General features: G+C 46.6%; 1 protein-coding gene across 6 annotated transcripts in view; it reads left to right on the plus strand.

Annotated features, from left to right (window-relative positions):
- Nucleotides 1-8,944: 8,944 nt before the first annotated feature.
- Nucleotides 8,945-19,320, plus strand: part of LOC144168958 (transformation/transcription domain-associated protein-like) — a 137,810-nt gene continuing 127,434 nt past the window's right edge. For all 6 annotated transcript variants that reach the window (XM_077697953.1, XM_077697957.1, XM_077697955.1 and 3 more), the window contains exon 1: nucleotides 8,945-9,134. The gene's annotated coding sequence lies outside the window, so the exon portion shown is untranslated. The remainder of the gene's footprint in view (nucleotides 9,135-19,320) is intronic.

The following is a 19,320-nucleotide window of genomic DNA, read 5'->3' on the forward strand; positions in this document are numbered from 1 at the left end:
AACCTGCCTATTTTTGCGCAAAAACCCTTATTTTTCGTGCCTAAAGTTCCGGTCTCTGTCTCCGGAAAGGCGGGGGGGAAAGGGGGGGGGGGTTCTTCTGACAAACCGAAACCATGCGGAAATTATCGGAGATATCGACACTGAAACGGCATCGCCCATCCGTTTTGGGATAAAAAAAATTTTACTGGCAGGACAACAAAGTGTTGGTTTGCAGCCTGCGTAAGATACGTTCGTAATATCTACTTTCTCTTTGGCGGGGGAAGGATAGAGCCTGTGATTCTCTTAAAATTTGTCTAGTAATTCTTTGAACTTTAGAAGAGGCCCTCCGGATCCTTAATTTCCCCCCGCCCAAAGAGGGGGGGGGGGATTTCGGGATTTCGGTAGTAAAAAGCTCGGGCGGCTACGTCGGCAACCTCATTTCCTTAGAGACAGCGACGGCTTCCGCCGCTCTAGCCCGGCCGTGGCCGACGCTGCTGCGTTCGGGACTCCGCCCCCGCGAATCCCAGGTAACGGCTAAAGCGGAACCCCTCTAGCGCCGCCTTTGGGTCATAGCAGGGTGCCATGAGGAGACCAAGCAGAGTGAAATCCTGGACCAGGACGAATTTTTCTTCAACTGCGATGTTTCCGAGAAAGCTGTATAGCTTTCCTTTGTAGCCGTATGGCTGCATTTAGGTGGATGTCAAACTTTCCTTTACAGAGTGAAAACTGCACAAGAAGAGCGGGAATGCAAAGCTAGACGATAAGAACAGTGCTGTTCTTTTCGACGGTACTTCCCGTCTTTCTCGAGAGCGCCGTAAGCAGGATCCGACACACGCTGCTAGAGGCACGTGTATGAATTCAAGTGACGTCACATGGTCAATTGGTTTGGGTGTCGTTTACAGCTTTGCTTTCCAACCACCTTCACAACGTGGATTGGAGCCATTTTTTTTTCTTTTTGTCCTCGTTGTATTCTGTTGGAGATATTTGCTGTAAGCTATCAACAAGCCCAACGGTTCTTAGAGACCTTGCCGCATAATATAAAATTTTCCGCAGCCTCCCTCTATTTGCAACCGTTAACCGTCGTGGTGGTTCAAGGTCTAAGGTGTTGTGCTATTGGCGGTGAGCGCGAACACAGGCGGCGCTGCGAAGCGCGCCTCCGTGACGTCAGCTTAGGGATTCTCGCATTTGTCGTCTGCTTCACTCAGGATCGCTCTCCCCACTGTTTCTTTGCGCTCGGTCAACGTCTGATGCTTGTCCGCACCAGAATTGGCGTGTGGGTAACTTTTTATTATAATAATAGGCGTAAAATCGCATACACTAGCTCATGATGTCAATTAAGGTATAGTTTTGGATACCGCTACGGGAGAAACATTGCCGGCGCCACCCCATTCCTTGCGAAGCCGGTCCTATGCGGAGCGCGAAGAGTCGGAGCTAGGCGTCAGCTTCTCATGTAAGCATTCGAACAAAATGAACAGTCAGCTGCTAATAACCGAAAACAGCGAAAATGGAAGACCAAAACAAATTCTAGGCCTTCAGGGCTGTCGGCTTTGGCAGAAGGCATCACGATTCCGGGTAATCATATATAAGATAAAACAGTTCTTGCAACCTTGCCGAACGCTCGAACGCGTTTTGTCACATCACTTTACGTTGTCAAGGCATGAAAGTTTGCTGACATGCACTATAGACTGCAAGAACTCTAGGTTGAGTTCCAAATAACCCAGTGTGTATATACGCGCGTGCTGAATCTATACCAGGCATCTAACCAGTATGGAGGTTTATTGAGCAAAACGAGTCACGTCTTCGTTAAATTTATAGTAACACATATATGTTTGTTAAGACCTGGAGGTCTTAACAAACTGCACTCAAGAGGATCAGGAGGAGCAAGGGGAGGAGGGGAAAACTTTGTTTAACAATTAAATCGATCTGGTTAGTGGGCCGGGTCCTCAGTCCAGGACAAGAGAGTAAAAGTAATTTTCTTCAAATCATAGAACGCCATCCCGAGTAGAATAGGATTTGTTCTTCGCGCATAGAAGGGTTCAAAAGCAATAAAGAGCCACTTGGAATTCTACTTCTGTTTCGAGTCTTGTAATATATGCAGGCATGCTATTTATTACGTTAGATAGCGAGTATATCATGCCTTCAACACCGTAATCATGTCATCATTGTTCGAGTTGAGAGTCAGTTCGTTATGATAACGATACAATTACGATAGAAATTCGGAGCAAAAAAGCCGCCTTCGAGTACTGTGGACCACGTTGTTTAGGGCGCGATCGCGGTGGCGTAGCACAAACCTTCTCATTGTATTTGCATGTAAATAAACAAAGCACGCGGTGGATATGCACCTTCTTGCACGCAGCCGTAATGAAAGCCAATTTGTGAAGAAGGGAATGTATGCCATACAAAATGAAGGAAATATCCACACGAACTTTGTGAGGCTCCCAAACAACCCGAAACCTCCTAATAAGACGTTGGTGACGGCGCAGAAAAAATAATGCGTTGGGCAGAAAAAAGAGCAAAAAACATTAATCCGATACAAGACAACAACGAAGAAACAGGAGAAAGCCGCTTTATTTCCTGCTGTGCGATGAGCGTGTAGAGGCCGCTGCTTGGTACGTAGTATTAGACTGTTGAGTCTTCATAGGTGCATCTCAAAAATACTGCAGGGAAGCCTACGCATTTTGAATACTTATCAAGAAGCTCTGATCGCTGATCCTCCCGAATGAGCAAGAAAGGACGAGTTACACACGATCTTCTGACCGATACTCTGAAGAAAGTTGTTCTCTATCTCTTCGTGTGTTGCAAACTTGTGGGGGATACAGCTTCAAATCATTCAGATGCGTCAGAAGCTGGCAAAATAACTGAGTCGCTAGAAATACGCTTTTTAACGCACTACAGCTACGAAGCGGGCGATTTCTAGCCCAGGCACTGTTGCCCCTCACAAGCGGAGTGTAGCAGACGACAGCGGCGCGAATCCCTAAGCCGACGTCAGAGCCAGGGGGCGCCACTCAAAGATCTCACCGCCAATTGACCCAAAGGCCACGGACTCGATCCCGGCCAGTGCATCCTTTTTCATGCGGAGGCGAAAATTAAAAACGCCCATGTGACCAGATTTCGGTGCATGTTAAATATATACCCAGGTGGTCGAAATTATCCCTCTATGGTGCGCGAAATTCGCAGGAGTTGAATTTAACTTGAAACCATTACCAAGCCATTACTTTGACGCACGATCTTTACGATGACGAACAAGGTATACAGTTACCGACCTTTTCCCATCGCCATCTTCATGCCGCGCCAACCACCGCCGGATGTGCCTAGGCACGCCACCGGATGCGCCTAGATGTGCTCATCTTGTCATCTAATGCTGACCTCGACGTCCCCTTCATCCCCTTTAAACTTCCAACGGCTATCATCCTCGGCAAACCCAATTCAGACCCAGGGCACGACCGTGTTTCCTGGAAGCACCTCCGCAACCTGCCGAAACCAGCCCTCCCCCTTCTCTTTGATCCTATCATTAATAGCTCATGAAGAAAGCGGAATAGTTGCCACCAACCTGAAACTGACAATCATCTTTTTGGAATCTTAACCCAAAAAATTGGCCGCGTATCTGCTCCTTTCGTTGCAAATGCCGTCAAAAGACGACTAATCTTTATCGGCTTTTTCTAAGTAAATGCCTCCTTTCGCTTTCCCGCTCATCCCTCATGTTGTTCCTCTTGCGTCGCGCTCCTCCCAAGGTAAAGACGCCAAAGGGTTGCTTAAATCATATTAAATTTCCCGCATTCCAGTGCTCCAAACCGGGTGTCTCGATGCGAACGCTGCCGTATGGCGAAGACGCGCGTTAATCGAGGCGCCCTACTTCAACGTTTATAGAACCGCGTTTCCCTACTCCACGTGCGTTGCAAGCAGAACGTGGAACCTCTAGTGCAACCTTGCGTAACTGTTGCCGATTGATTTCTTAAAATGGCTCCAGGAGCTATAGTGGCGCGGGAGACAGCAGGCGACGGCGGAGTGAATTCTTTTTCTGCAGTTGATGAAGTATTTAATTTCGCAAAAGTCAAGCCTGTTTGATTTTTTTTTTATAAAGGAACACTGCAAATATCACTTCTGTATTGATTTGTTGTCTCATATTTGCGTAATGTCTTGTTCTTCTTCAACAATGTTGACAAGTATGAACATGACACCGGACATATAGGCGGGTAGATTTAGCTGTGACTATACAAGACAATTGCGTAGGCATTGTTTTGCTTTGGCCGGGTGGCTGAATCGAGTCACAGACAGACAGACAGACAGACAGACATACAGACAGACATACAGACAGACCAAAATTTCTGGGTTTAAGTAGCCCAAGAAAGACTATCGTCTTTAAAAGCCAAGAACCAGTAAAATTGACTTCTCCTACCTCCGCCCGGTCTCTCACACTCGGGGCAACAACCGCCGCACCCGCTACTTGGAATATGTTCAGCCATACTTCATCCATCTCAAACTGGAACGCTGTGCGTGCAAGTGTTTTGTCGTCTGTATGCAAATTTTATGGACGGTTCTGGTGGGTTGTTGGTCCAAAATGACAGTGAAACATTTGATATCTATCTTTGCGGGGGTATTGCGAAGGTTTCCTTGTAACGGCTGGCTGGGCCCGTCAGAATCGCAGACAATTCGCAGACGGTAAGCGTTCACGTAGACCTCCTGCTAATAACAGAGAGAGAAAGAGAGAAAGGGGGAGACAGAATGCGCCTTATTTTTCTTACCCATTGCTGCGGTGTGTTTTTATTTCCTAACGATGTAAATAAACCGTTGTTTGGATGCACTTTACATGTTTCCAATCCCACGTGCACTAAAACCTCATCAATCAATCAAGCTAACAATTAAAAAGCGGGCGCCACTGATGTGTAGTTATGTTCGCCACATTTAAGAGTGTAGGAAAAAATGTGCTGGGAAGTTCACAGACATCAAAAGGAAGAGAAAGACACGATACACGGCAGCGGAAGCGCACGTCCACGGATCCATGCGCTTCAGTGCGCGTGTATCGTGCACATGTTTCTCCTGCTTTTTAGTTTTGTAAACTTTGTCAGCGCTTTCGCAGTTAACGCTCACCAACAATCCCACAGGCATCTCGTAGTCTCTAAAAGTATTTTGTCTCCACAACGTAAGGCGTCTGCGTACGAGAGTCTGGTATACCAGCGGCGGAAACCGTAATGACGGGTGCCGTAGCAGACGACGCAGTTGTTTCCACTCTTTACGGAGCGGATGCAAGAGACAAATTCAGGCACCCAGATTTTAGTTACTCTGCACAAAAATACATATCGGTAAGTGCACTTGGGGGTTAAGCAAATTTAGCGTTTAAGGAGGAAACAAACGAAACAAAAGACAGGCCCCTTAATTTTGTCCTACGCCGCCGTGGCCAGACAATGAGCGGGCCATATTCAGATATATTTATAAATTACATACTCCCGGCGGGCTGTTGTTTTGATTATTTTTACTGGAATAAAAATGAAAATAAAATATTCAGGTAGTCTCAAACCGTGTTCTTGCTTTCTCGCAATAATGCATTTTACTGTCGTCTGCTACGCGCTTTGGAGGGCTTCAAAGCAGATGCCGCAATTTGACCTACGAGAGCGATGTCGTCGCGTTGTGCTTATTTGTTTTGCACGAGTAAATATAAAGTTGGAGACCGAGTGTCTTACCACAAGTAAGTCTTCAAACACTTGAGCAAATACATTTGACTATTCCATGCATGCTTCAAATGGTAAATACATCACAGCTTGCCGACTCGCCATATGCATTGCCTGCAGTCCGAAGCAGCGACTGCCTAAGTTAGAGTGCTATTTTATGTTTAAGTACGCTCGATTATTCTGAGAAGTACTAATGCCCTAAGAAGTCCGCACCGGTTCACTGTAGCGCTGTCGCCGACTGCGCTCTCTCTCTCTCTCTCCTCATTTCTCTTTCGCTCTTTTGAGTGCATTTTTTATGCGTATTGTTTACGCGATTTTACATTTCATGTAGAAGTATAGTGCTCCGTATTTCCGTATTTCCCTATTGCGAGTGTAGTGTTTTTCCTTGGCGTACTTTGTTATGAATCCCACTTGCATGACCTCTCAGAGGGACCGTGTATACTTGTAAATAAATAAATAAATAAATAAATAAATAAATAAATAAATAAATAAATAAATAAATAAACAAATAAATAAATCAGCCACTCGCTGCTAACGCAAGAACATGCGCGAATGGAGAATCATGTTGCGATGTAGATACACAACTAGAAATATACTGCATTATGCGTCAATTGCAGAGTAGTGCATGGTGGTATTTTGGGGTGAATCGCCCCAAATTTGTACTTTCGCAGTCACAAAACCACAAACGAAGAAATGCATGATTCTCTTTACCCCACCACAAATGAAGAAATGCATGATTTTCCAAGCCACGAACAAAAACCGCAGCAGCCTATGTCCTGGTGTGTTTGTGTGCTTGTCTGCGAAATGAAATTTCCGTGTCCAGATTCCCGTTGAAGAAAGCTGAACTTCTAGAAAAATGGCTCAGGGCCATGGGACAAGAGGGCTTTGTTCCGAAGCACTACCATACGCTTTGCTCGAGACATTTCCAGCAATCGATGTTCCGTACTGGAGCGAAGCGTCGCCTGCGGTGCGATGCTGTACCATCTATCTTCGAAGCTCCTGCTATCAGGCGTCAGGTAAGCATTTTATTGAGACATGCAAAAGTGTCTACAATGAACACAAGGGGCTGTAAGACTAACTGCACAATAATTCTTTTGTACTCCGCAATAACCAAGTGCTCGGAAATGACAATCATGGCTCAAACAAGAAAAACTACAGCCATTTCTCTTTTTAAGCGAAAGACATGGCTTCGGGCATGCGATAGACGCAGTGAGTTCGGTAGATAACGGGCATTTCTGCGGGAAACCTGATCAGGCAGATTTGGCGGGAAATGCCCTCGAATTCAGTCCACACCGCAATTTGTCTTCATCGGATGTGGCTGGACCGGGAGGGGAAAGTGTAAGTAAGGCGCGCCTAAATTCGATGCATCAATTTCCACTGGATACCGGGCCCAGCGGGAATGCAATCTGGCAGGGGAGAGAGCCCCAAGCTGAACAGGAACGGGCTCAGCACGCTCCCTTGGGGCACCCCAGAGCGGATGTCTCGTGGGCCACTGGTCGCCCGGCCGATTTTCACCCGAATGGTTCGACCAGCCAGTGTAGTCCAATGCCTGCTGGCCAGCCTTACGCACTCCTTATGTCTTTCTTTTTCTCCCGGTTTCTCTGTCCCCGTTTGTTCTCACCTTTCCTCTTTCATTGCCCCTCTCCCCTTCCCCAGGACTGGGTTGTATGGTGGTGAACTCCCAACTGAGTTCAAAATATCCCCAGTCCATTTCTTTTCCACTTTCTATTTCAATAAATCACTCACTCACCACCAGCTGGAGATATGACAGAATTCGCTGTGGCCACACAGCAACAAGGCCCACTGTCTCAGTCGCACTGCGAGTGAATTTCTTTCCAGACATGTACCTTCTCAAGCGAGCTTGCTTTAAATTGAACTCTCTTTCGGGCGTGATGCCAACGCGGACATACCCACCCTAAACTGCTAACACTTTACTTCCCAAGCAGAGCTTTTTGGCCTCCTTGTAGCAATAAATTCCACTAATTCATTGCTTCAATCTATTCGCCTCACAGAAACAGCGCACCAGCGTTACTGCGCACCCCATTGATGGTGATGATGACGATGATTTTCCTTGGTGATTGGCACATACCCAAACAGAGTTTCTCTTGGAGTCCTTTCCTTCTTCTTATCTCCTTTATAGGGACAAGCATGAGGTCTAAGTGCTGATACACTTACGAACGAAAGAACGACAATAATTAGTCCCATGTCGCATAAAGATTACTATAGGGATTACATGTGCTGACAATATAGACAGAGGCACGACACAATACACAAATATATGAGACAAATAATGCACTGTGTAAAAAGGATGACACATAAACAATAAACTTTCCCGTCGTCACTGCGCGTAAAAGAGGGAATCGACAATCTACCCCCTACTGCTATATTCGAGGCATGCGCATTCCTAGCTCGCACCAGCGATGCGCTGGAAAACCAATACGATTGTCGCGTTCATGTAAACGCGCCGACTACTTCTTTCTTCGCCCTAATCGACCGGCTAGAGGTACGGTTTTACCGTGGAAGTGACCGTTAAATCCGGCTTTGTGATAGACCCTCCCACAGAATAGGCATTTAGTTAAGTTTGCCATCTTGGCGAACCCCCCAGAGACTACGTATGTTTGGAGGGGCATCGCAATATTGACGAAACCGATAGGTAACGTAGTCAAGTGTTCGACGAAACTCCGCCTGGTCAGGAGCCATATTTCGAAATGCAAAATCGCGGGCACTGCCCAGGTCAAAAATGAAAGGATTGACGTACCGAAACGTCAGTGGTTAACTCTTGACTTGGTCAGATATTTTACACCATATTGATAATACCCTGGCAACGTGGACAACGCAGCGGCCAGTAAGGTCATAGTATTATTTTTTTCAATTAAAGGGCGAAGAGGACGACTCGAGCGCTGATTATAGAGGCCTATGGGATTGTTCCTGCAGTGCGGACCAAGCGTGATTGTAAGGAGAAATCCCAAAGTTTCGACTTTTTCTCGCGAGTTGTGGTTCACTAAACAGACACGAACGAAAACATGTTTAAGCGACCCGCCAAAATACCGTTGTTATCTTTGTTTTTTGAGACTCAAAAACAAAGCGTGTATGGGAGACGTCAGGTTATTCCAGGGGCTTGAATGTTTACGCCTGATTCCTTGCAATTTAAAGCACTCTAATTTTGCGAAAAAAAGTTTTTTTTTTCTACCATTATTGGTGCAAAGCACGTCGACTTTGCAGGACAGCCGTTGGCAACTCTGGCTGCTGTGCCGCGGACCCGACGTCGGGCAAGGCGGCGAATCCGCTAGTTTGTTTGGCGTGCTGATTTCGTGCCGTTTACTGCCAAGTTCTCCCGCCTAGACTTCCACTGGTGCGTTTTTAAAGGCCGCACTCGTTGGGTTGTACATTCAGCGTTCTAGCGGCCGGCTGTTACCGTCGCAGTAACGCTGGCCGCGATGTGACGTCCACCCGGAGAAGTCGGTCGGCATCCATCCCCGGCACCCCTAGGTAAGAAATGCCGGCGTGCTCGTAGAGTTACTAACCTACAGCAAAGATCGGTGTTTGTACCGGTTATCGTCGAAGTGCCTTTAAACCTCTCCACTATAACGTGGTTAGTGACAGTATTTGCGTTTAGAAAGTCACGCACGCGCTACTGCTTGTTGAGTGCGCGATCTGCGCAGTGGGGTTTCACAGCGTCATACGCGCTGTTTTAAAAACTGCGAAGTGTTAGTAAAACTGCGAATGACGCCCAAAGGACTCGATGTTTTCAAATTTGCGCAGTAGTAGGGGTAAAAGTTGCACGCGCAGGACCTGATCGTGATTGTTTACGCACGCGCTCGATGGTTATGCTGAACGCTGAATGCAACGCGCTGACGTGAGCTATGGGAAAGCGAGGGATTTTTTGAAACCTTTCACCGCATTCCACAGCGCAATGGAGAAACCTTTTGGCTGCGGTGAGCAGCTCGTCATACTAGCCGGAAATGTTTCACCGGTAGAGGATTGGGAACCAGCGTAATTTGATGGTTTAATGAGGAGTTTGGAGAGCCAAACTCTTCGGTTTAAGGCGCTATAATGGGAAAATCTGTATTATGGTCATTGAGTCTGCTGGTTAGGCTGCTAATGATTATGCATTTTACTCTGTCGGCCTTTGTGGAAATCCACAAACGCGTGGGGACGCATTCATTTTTTGTCGCGGCACTGCCATGACGTAGTGCGTGGCAATGGTTACTTTAGATGGCTCCTGTGCTCACACGCGCAAGTTTTGAATACAGTTCACGGAAGTTTTCGTTGTAAATGCAGTAAAAGACGACCAGCCTGTGCGATGTGGGACGCATCATCACGAACAGCCTATTCAGGTGCACTACAAGACGAAGGCTTCTCCTATTGACCTCCAACCACTCCTGTCCTGCTCTGCTCAAGTGCATTCTTTGCCACCAAATTTTCAAATTCTCTGATTTCGTATCTCCATTGAGTTATCAGCCTTCTACTTCCAGTCTCGTCTCTTGGTACCGACTCCGTTAGCCTAATGATCCACCAGATGTAATTTTTTCACATCATATGACGAGTGTGGACACGCGGTGTAGATGGAAGACCAGACAACTGACCAAGCGGTACGGAGAGTCGGTAGGGGAAAGTAGGTAAAGGCAGCAGAGACGACAAAGTGGGCACAGAGAATGGAAGCGAAATCAAGAAGGAAGGCTTCTATTTCAAAACGAGGGGAAGTGCATTGTTCTTTGAAGCATGGGCTGAGTGTCCGAGAACGCGGGCATGCACGGGTACCTACAGGCAGCAGGATGAAACGGGTATGCTGCGGCAGAGATTGGGAAACCATAGGCCATATTGTCAGGAACCGCATGGAGATACAACCACCGCAGGGCTATGGGGAAACGATGTTGGCGGAGGCTTTGGGATTTGGAGTGAGGGGGAGCCGCAACTTCAGGGCCATAGAGGTGACGAAGAGACGCGCCTGAAATGGGGGTGGAGGAAAAGTAGGGAAGAGTTGGTATGTCAGAGTAATCATATGGATTAAAATTTCGAGCAGGGGGGGGGAAAGAGCGATGGGAGATTAAAATGGATTAGGCAAGTCGGTTGCTGACAACTGATTTCCCAACTCGAAAAGAGAGCCGCTAATAATTGCCATCATCTTGTTCCGTTCAAGTCCATTTTTTTCCCTCTGCATTCCAACTATGGTACCAACCACCCGAGTGTGCGCCCTGATCTATTGTGCTCACCTCCCATCTCTGAAAATCCCTCATACCATCCCTCGTCCTGTGGCTCACTGAGTTAACCTAAGTTTTCTTTCCAGGGGCTTAGTTAGTCACCAAGCTCCGACCTGATGTGTTATAGTACTGGCAATATACATTGGTTGTGTACGAGACTTTTGTGCAGTAGAGGTAGCTTACCATTGGGAGGGATTTCTGAGTGCACCCCAATCCGTTCCTAATCTTGTGAACAACTGCACGCTAAACTAACACTCTGGAAGAAGAAATGGGCCGCGACAGCGCATACTATCGACTACATTTTTATCAACAGAGACGTGAAATGTATGGTGGTGCGCACAGTAAAATCAGAGATACAAGAAACGAGCATGAATATGTCCATCTCCCCCAAAGCCGATGACAAGTGCCTAGATCACTGCTACGTGCCCGAAAATGTAGTTGTGAGATTGTTTTGCATTTTTAAAACACTTTTGCGTGAATTCTCCCACGTCCTCACTGTACAGCTTCTCTTTATTTTCGACTTCGGGGCAGTGGAACTGTGTGCACACTCTGTACAACGAGAAGACGGATCATGCTTTCATTACGATAGAGTATTACTAGTGTTGTTTGTTTTCGGGTGAAATCTTATTTTACCCGATTTTTACACCCTGAACATGTTTCAGGACAATTGGGATGAACCCGATTTCTCCCTTTATGGGCCATTTCAAAGTATCGTTCTGCGCAATAGGGCGCTGACATTCCGCCATTTTTAACCAGTACTTGGTGGAAGCAAGCTCCACAAACGGCTTTCGTTTTCATTGAGTATTGGCATGACTCTACCGCTCGCTACTGCAGTCTGGAAAATGCGGCACTGATATTGGAAGCTGCGATGTTGAGAGAACTTTTTCCCGGCGCGGAGATCTGTTCAACGATCGGACAGGTCTCGAGTGGAGATTGACATGTTGCGCATGCAGATGATGATGTATGTAAACAAGGGTGTGTAAAAACCTGGTGACCAGCTTTTTCGTTAAAGAAATGTTCAATTTCTTGGAGGTTATCAACACCCTTTACTGTCATCATTACTGATTCATTTCAAACAAACGCCGAAGTTCGGAGAGTATTTTCTAGAGCAGTGGTTCTCAGCTATGACTGCCCCGGGGACCCCTTTTGGGCTTGCGATAGTGATGGGGGACCCCACGATGGAGCGTATGTTGATCTGTGCCATAATGTCAAACAATTTGTACTTGAATCTGTAAGTCTTCTAGACACCTATATGCTGCCTTTTGTGGGTTTCTTTTCTTTGTCTTTCATAGCTGGCGTGTTGGACAAAATGCAGATGTCAAAATATGTGCCACGCGGAGAAGCTAAATGTACATTTAATCCGGCGGATCCACCTTTTTGCTTTGCAAGCAAATGCTGGAAAAATCGAGAGAAAAATGGCGGGTGAAACGTTTGGCGGGAAGCTTCGCTGACCCCTGAAATGCTATCGCGGACCCCCTGGGGTCCACGGAGCCCCATTTGAGAACCACTGCATGTCCCCCCGATTACCAACTTGAAAGAAACACCAATTTTGATGCGTTAAAGGTAAAAAGCTCGTGGTACCTTCTGATAAAATAAACTGAGTGTATTAGGGCATCTGTATTTTTCACCGGAATTTCGGAATGATTTTACAAAAAACCCCGATTTCTCCACGGTTTCAGTTTGAAAAATTGCACCCGATTTTTGCCCTCCCCGATTTAAAAAAAAATACAAAACCCGAAAACAAACAACCCTAAGTATTATTGATGAAGGGGAAGCTGGACCGATGGCGCAAAAAGGCCTTGGCCATACATCTTTGGCTCACATTGATTTCCTGCAATTTCTTTTCAAAAATTTTGCTTGTGTTGTGCATCATAAGCGGTATTACAAGGAGGGGTGTGATATTTTTTCCTCAATGAATCAAAGTGGTAGAAAATTATCGGCATTGGCTTTGAACAATGTCGCCACCTGGTCTGGAGCTGATGCCCGCCAAGTCTCTGTACATTGATTCACCTAGGCAGTAGACTGAATGACTGCTGCTCTGGCTCCTGTCTTCCTAGTCTTCAAACAAGTAGTGACAGGGTGCGCAAGTTTGCGAAGGTTGTGTGCTGTGAGCGAGGGAACCTGTTTAAGTGATAAACTGAAACCAGTAACACTGGCTCTTCCTTTTTTGTTGCTTAACTCCTCTCCTTTGTATTTGTCTTAGTATACAGTAGAATCTCGATAAACAGAAATTGCTTAAATGGAATTGCCGCTTAAACGGAACAGTAGCGTGTAAGTTGGTTGGTGTTGTATTCAGATAACGTAAAAAAAACTCTCGGTAATCAAAACTAAAATTTCCGCCTCACCGTGTAAACGGAACCAGAAATGGAACTTCTTGTGAAATCCATTGGCATGAGAATCGGCTTTTTACGGTTCAGCTGTTTTGTTATTGTTTTTTTTTTCTTCCTTCATAGTTTTTTTTAGCCTAGTTGGCCGGGTAAGCCTCGTCTCATTTGTGGTCAGCCGTGTTAGCGCAGCAAATGCAACATCGCAGTTCTTGTTCCAGTCGTTCGGTCTCGATTCAGGACGCCGAGGTTACAGGGCTTAGCTCCTACCGCCTCGTTCGTGCCGTTGTGATGCTGTTCGTGCTTCATTACCGCGTTGCCGTCTTCTAAATTCTGTGGCTCGTCAGCACTTGCGAAGTTGAGGCCTTTAGCCTCCGTGAAGATGCAGTTGCAAGGACTCAAACAAAAATAATTGATGCATTTTGTAGTGCACAGCGGCTCATTGTTGCCAAATCAACTTTGTGAATGCTGTGCCTAAACCTCTTGTAGGTTTCTTGCTTGTAATTTTCTTGTAACATCTATCTCAGTAAGCACAACTCCTATTAAACAGAAATAATTTTTTTCGGTCCCTTGAAGTTCCGTTTATCGAGAGTATACTGTATATTGTAATGTGGATCCAGTTAAAGTTCGGCCAACTCAAAGTGTGCGTTTTTGTTAATTGATTCGTTTGCTGCTCTGCAGTCCAGCAGCCTTGATAGCAATAAAAAGCCTAGAATGCAACCCCCGCATCGATAACTTTCAGACCTTGTTTCATGGTATAACAGAACACCGTAGAAAAAGTTTGCTGCGAATTTTGTGTTTCTTCAGATTTTGAGCAGAGCCAGAAACTTTCATGGCTGTTTTGCATGCTCTTTGCTACTGAGGGTTAGGGCCCACAAACCAGAGTTTCAAAGCAGGCGACAGGCAGACGTTTGTGCCAGTGTGAGGATAAGGCATTCCGTGGCTCTATATCTTCCTTCGCATTAGTTTGACAACAAAGGACTTTTCTTGGGATAAGGCATTCTGTGGCTCTATATCTTCCTTCGCATTTGTTTGACAACAAAGGACTTTTCCTGGGCTAGGAACTGCCGAATAAAAGAGTATGTCTGTTCTGCAGTTTGTTTAATGGCTAAAATTAAGATTGAGGATCATTGACAATAGCAGCTGGCTTTATCCGGCCACAGCCTTAAAATCTCCATTTGTTGCCAAATGCATTCTGTGCAAATTTACGAGCATTTGCATTAAGGCTCCTCTTCATTGTGGGTTTTTTTTTATTGAGCTCCATCGTAACACTTTGAGTTCGTAGTATGGGAAGTGGTCTGGGGTGGTGGTGGGGCCAGCAAGTGCGGTGTGTACGAACATTGGCATGTTGACGTCGTCCAGTTTGTCTCTTGCCTTTGGCGCTCCTTTAACATGGCCACTTCTCATCTGTGCCGGCTTTTATAAGCACTCACGTCCTGTGCCCCAGTTGGCTGACTCTGACCTATGGCATCGGAGCCTGGCGCACTGAACGCTTCATAGTTTTTTGGGTGAGAAACTGTTATTTTGTGCTGCCGACAGTAGGCTTGACAGGCATTGCTGTGAGCGACGTGTAACACTGTGGGTGTGTGCTGTGGGTCAACAGAACTTGCAGTCTGCAGAAGTAGCAACTTTTAATCTTGTTGTCACAATGCAAATACAGTCGAACTTCAATATAATGAAGTAGTATCGGGACAGCAAATTAGTTTGTATAACCGATATTCGTTGTAACAGTAAAGGTAAAAATAGGCTATAACAAATCGGCTCTCTGGATCGTGCAAAAATACTTGATAATAAAATGTATTTTTGAAGGCTTCGAACCCGCTATGAACAGGCTAGCCCTTACCTTTCTCCTTGTTGCATTTCAAGCTCAATGGACTGGAACATGAGTGCATGAAATTACAAGAGGACAAAGTTCGCTTGACAAAACAGGCCTGCGTCCTTATTTATTTGATGAAGAATGTGATCTTCGTGTGGTGGCTTACTCACAGCACTCAACAGGATGAAGTTCTCCACAGTGTCCATGAACAAAAGTGCCTTTATACTTCTGATTGATTGATTGTTGGGTTTAACGCACCGACGCTTCCCAGGCGATGAGGCGTGCCGTAGTGGAGGGCTCCGGATTGATTTTGACCACCTGGGGATCTTGAACGTGCGCGGAAATCTCGTACACACGGGCGTTCTCGCTTTTTGCCTCCATAAGAAAAGCGGCTGCCGTGGCCGGGAATCGAACCCACAACTTCGTGCTCAGCAGCACAACGCCTTAGCCACTGAGCCACCGCGGCGGGTCTTTATACTTCTACACTTTCGGATTACGGGGGTTTTCGCAAGTAGCTTCTCAGCCTCCTGGTCAAATATTTCACCGTTATATCCGATATCACGCGCGGCCCTCACGGTTTCAGCTTTGTTACAAAAGAATAAGTGTCATTGAAATAAAGCGTGGCCAACCAAGTTCGTATTTAGTTCACTATAGCTGATAATTCGCTATATCAGTGTTTGTTATAACGAGGTTCAACTGTACGAAGTGGCGATAGCAGGTTGAGGGAAAAAGAAGACATGACAAAAAGCATTGCAAACTGTAGTGAGGGGTCTTCACCAAGTCTGTGCAGCTGCTGCTCGTCTTTTCCTCATGCCAACTCCTTGCTGTGCGCGCTAGCAGAAAAGCTGAAGAAATGCCAGCATTAGGCAAGTTTACGAGATCAAATTGGCATGTTCTTACTGAAGAACATGAAACAATGTTTAGAGATTGCATCATGGTATGCACAGGAAAGGCCCCCTTTGGATCCACTTGCAAGAGTAAGCTTGTTTTGGCATTTTGTGAGGCCGGCAGAACCAATAGGCACTGTCTGTTAGAGCGGCTGTTGAACAGGACTGGCTGTACTCGCTCGTGGTAGCCACAGTAGAAAGTACAGTTAGCCCACAGCTGTGCGGGTGTACTGGACAGGCACCAAGCCCTGTGTCTGAATTAATTGCGAAGCACGAGAGCAACATGAGGGACCGTGATTGTGGTGTGGGACATACCTCCTAGGCTGCAAAGGGACAGATTTGAGCCAAGACGACTCTTAGCACCATCACTCCAGGGGGAAACAAAAGTACTTCTGGAGTGGACGTATCTTATATGGCGATACAAGCAGTGCATTGGGATGATGCGTACTTGCTCATGTCATGGCCCACGGTCATTACTGCTGAGCTGTAAGGTTGTGGGGAAAAACTAACGGTTTGAGCCAGCCGTGTGTCGCATTTTACGGCAACAAATCAAAAGGGGTGCTATTCCTATAACACGTTCTATAACCTATTCCTATATTCCTATAACACGATCATAAGGTTCAGTGTTTGAACAATTTGGGGGGGAGGGGGGAGAGAGAGAAATTTATTTTCAGCAAAACAAAGGGAAAGGCCACCGGCGGAGACCTTCATGGAGTCTGGGTGCCTTTGTCCAGGCTCCCACTGATGGTCTTCTCGAGGAAGTCCACCAGGCCACATTGCTCTTCTCCGGTCTTCTGGGTGGCCAGCCATTCTTCAGTGTAGCGTCGTCTAATTTGTGCATGAAGGGGGCACTCCCATAATATGTGTTGTTGATTGGCGATGACATTGCCGGAGGGGCACATGGGGGGTGTATCTGTCTTTCTGCCTTGCATGAGGTGTAATCTAGCCGGTGTGGGTAGCAAACCGGTTTGAGCTTGTCTGTATGTAGTGTGTTGGTATCTGTCTAGCTGTGGGTGCAGTTGGGGAAACTGCTGTCTGGCTCTCCTGCAGTCTGTTAGGGGAAGCTGTTGTGGGCTTGGATCCGTTTCCCTGAGATTTTTGCTGCTGTTCCTGGGAGCCCGGCAGTGCGCTTCTTGGGCGAGTTCATTTGCTCTTCATTACCCAGTATGCGAGCGTGACCCGGAATCCACTGTACCTTCACAAAAAGCTGTACCGTGTTTTGGAGGGTGTGTCCTGATGTTATAATTCGCCAGGCTTTTTTGCCATCTGTGTATATATTTAGGGGGCAGGTTGGTTGACTGAGATGGCACATCGCTTTTCCCATTGCGTAGATTCGTGCTGCTTCTGCCTTCTGGAAGTGCACGTTACTCTCAGTGTAGCATCAGTCGAGTGTGTTCCAATATGCTATTGCCCATGTGTTGTTGGCTCCTGCAATGTCATGTTAGGGTTGCTGCCTTTCCCTGAAAAAAAAAAAAAAAAGGCACTTGGGGGAAGGGGTCAGGGGGGGGGGGGGGGGGGGGGGGCGACGTGGTATATATAAAGTTGAATTTGCATTGAAAAAAGCCGTCTTTTTTTATATGCAATGCTGTTTGTTTGTAGCGTTTCCCTAGAGAGAACTCAACATAACATTTGTACTGGAAGTGATTCAGAATTTGGTTATTGCTCTGAACGTGCTACACTGAAAAGTAACCGCCCTTGCTGACTGCGGTCGCGGCATTTCGTTCTGTTGTTACTCCCTTCGGTCCCCCTCCAAGGGAGTGCGCTCGCCCGTGTTTTTTCTCTGCTCGCATGTCTTTGCGCAGCTTGTCGACACATATTTATCGTCGCAGTTGGTGAATTGATGTTTATAAAAGGCCAAAAAATAGATAATCGCGGCACAATGGCCAAAAAACCGGTTAAGTACGGACCGGCAACCGGCCCGCTGTCTAAAAAACCGGTCGAGCAGGTAGCAACCCTAGTCTGTGTAGGTGTGCATTTTAACCAGCTCCCCCTTCGTTTCTGCACTAAAGTAATTTGCTCTTACGGATCTTCTTTCAGTGTGTCGGATTGGATCCATGCTATTCGGTATGGCGGACATCTTGATCTTTTGCCTGTTTCGTTGGTGTATTTTGGCAATGGGTGGGGCTGCTTGGCTGTCCGTGTATCCTAGAGATTCCAGGAGTTGTCGAGCGGCTGTGGTTTGGTCTTGCCAGTTGGTTGTGTTTGGGAACAGCGTTTATTTCGTCCACGGTCACTGTTCTTATTTTGTCAAGGACTGTGTTGCTCGCTTTGATGGCTTTGCTTTGACCTTGATGGCTTTGCAGATTTCTTCGTGCTGTGTCCCTGTAAAATTGGTGCACGGTGCTGCGTATCTCATTCACAATATGACGAGGGCCTCATACAGTCTCAGCTGGTCACTTTCTTTGAGCTCCTTCTTCTTGTTTGAGATCCATTTTGTAAGTTGTAGAACCTGCTCTACTTGCTTTAGTATCTGGTTGGTTGTGGCGTGTCCCCCTCCGTCTTTTTGGAAGTAGTGTCCCAGTACTTTGATGGCGGACGCTGTTGGACTGTTGTTTTCATGCGGGGTTAAAGTAATTGGAGGATGTTTCCACCATCTGTTGGCTATGGTTAGCAGTTCTGTTTTTTCTGCAGAGCACGATAGTCCCATTGTTGTGGCTGCTCGTTGGTCTTGATTGAGTGCTTCCTGCAGTTGCATCTAAACGGGTCCGAGTGATCCAGTCGTGCTCCATATGGTAACGTCGTTCGCATATGCGAGGTGTTCAATGTCCTCCACTTGCGGTAGTGCCCTATGGATCCAGAGAGACCTGTTCCCGCTGTGGCGGTGTCGCGGGGCTTAGTGTGGACGTGGTATAACCACGCACTGCCTGTGTGACTTGTGGAACCTGACACAGTGAACGCTTGTTGGGCACACCGTTTCGCGTGAAGTGTTCTTAGTTTACTGGCCCAGCACAATTGTGTCGGCGTGGGCATGCATGGTCCTCATTGCAGGTCATTAACAGTCCGAAAAAAAAAAATCTTACTATGGTTGATTTTAACCATGGTCCTTTTGATCGCCAAGCAAGCAGGATGGTGTAAAGAGTGGAGGTTATGGATGCGGATGCCAGGGCACTCTGCAAGTTGGGTATGAGGATGTGGTTTGAAATCTCAAGTGAAAGTCTTGAAATGGGTGATCGTGTTGTGGCCGATCCCTCCTCCATGGCTGTCACACTGAAGGTGAAAAAAACGGGAAAGAACGCAAGTTGGAAATGAAAGATCAAGAGACAGCAGAAAGAGGAAAGCACCAATAGGGAGGGAAGTGCTGTGGGATCAATGTGTAAACATCCAACCGGTCTGACCACAGGCCAGTCATCGTCTCGGTCATTGGAGATTAACCCAAAGCATAGCCAAGCTCTGGTGAATTTGAATGAACAGTTCAAAACAAGAATCATACCTTCTCTGGCCATAAGG

Source organism: Haemaphysalis longicornis, unplaced genomic scaffold, assembly GCF_048455015.1.
Source record: "Haemaphysalis longicornis isolate Haplotype H1 unplaced genomic scaffold, Haemaphysalis longicornis Haplotype H1 scaffold_2, whole genome shotgun sequence".
Taxonomy (NCBI): domain Eukaryota; kingdom Metazoa; phylum Arthropoda; class Arachnida; order Ixodida; family Ixodidae; genus Haemaphysalis; species Haemaphysalis longicornis.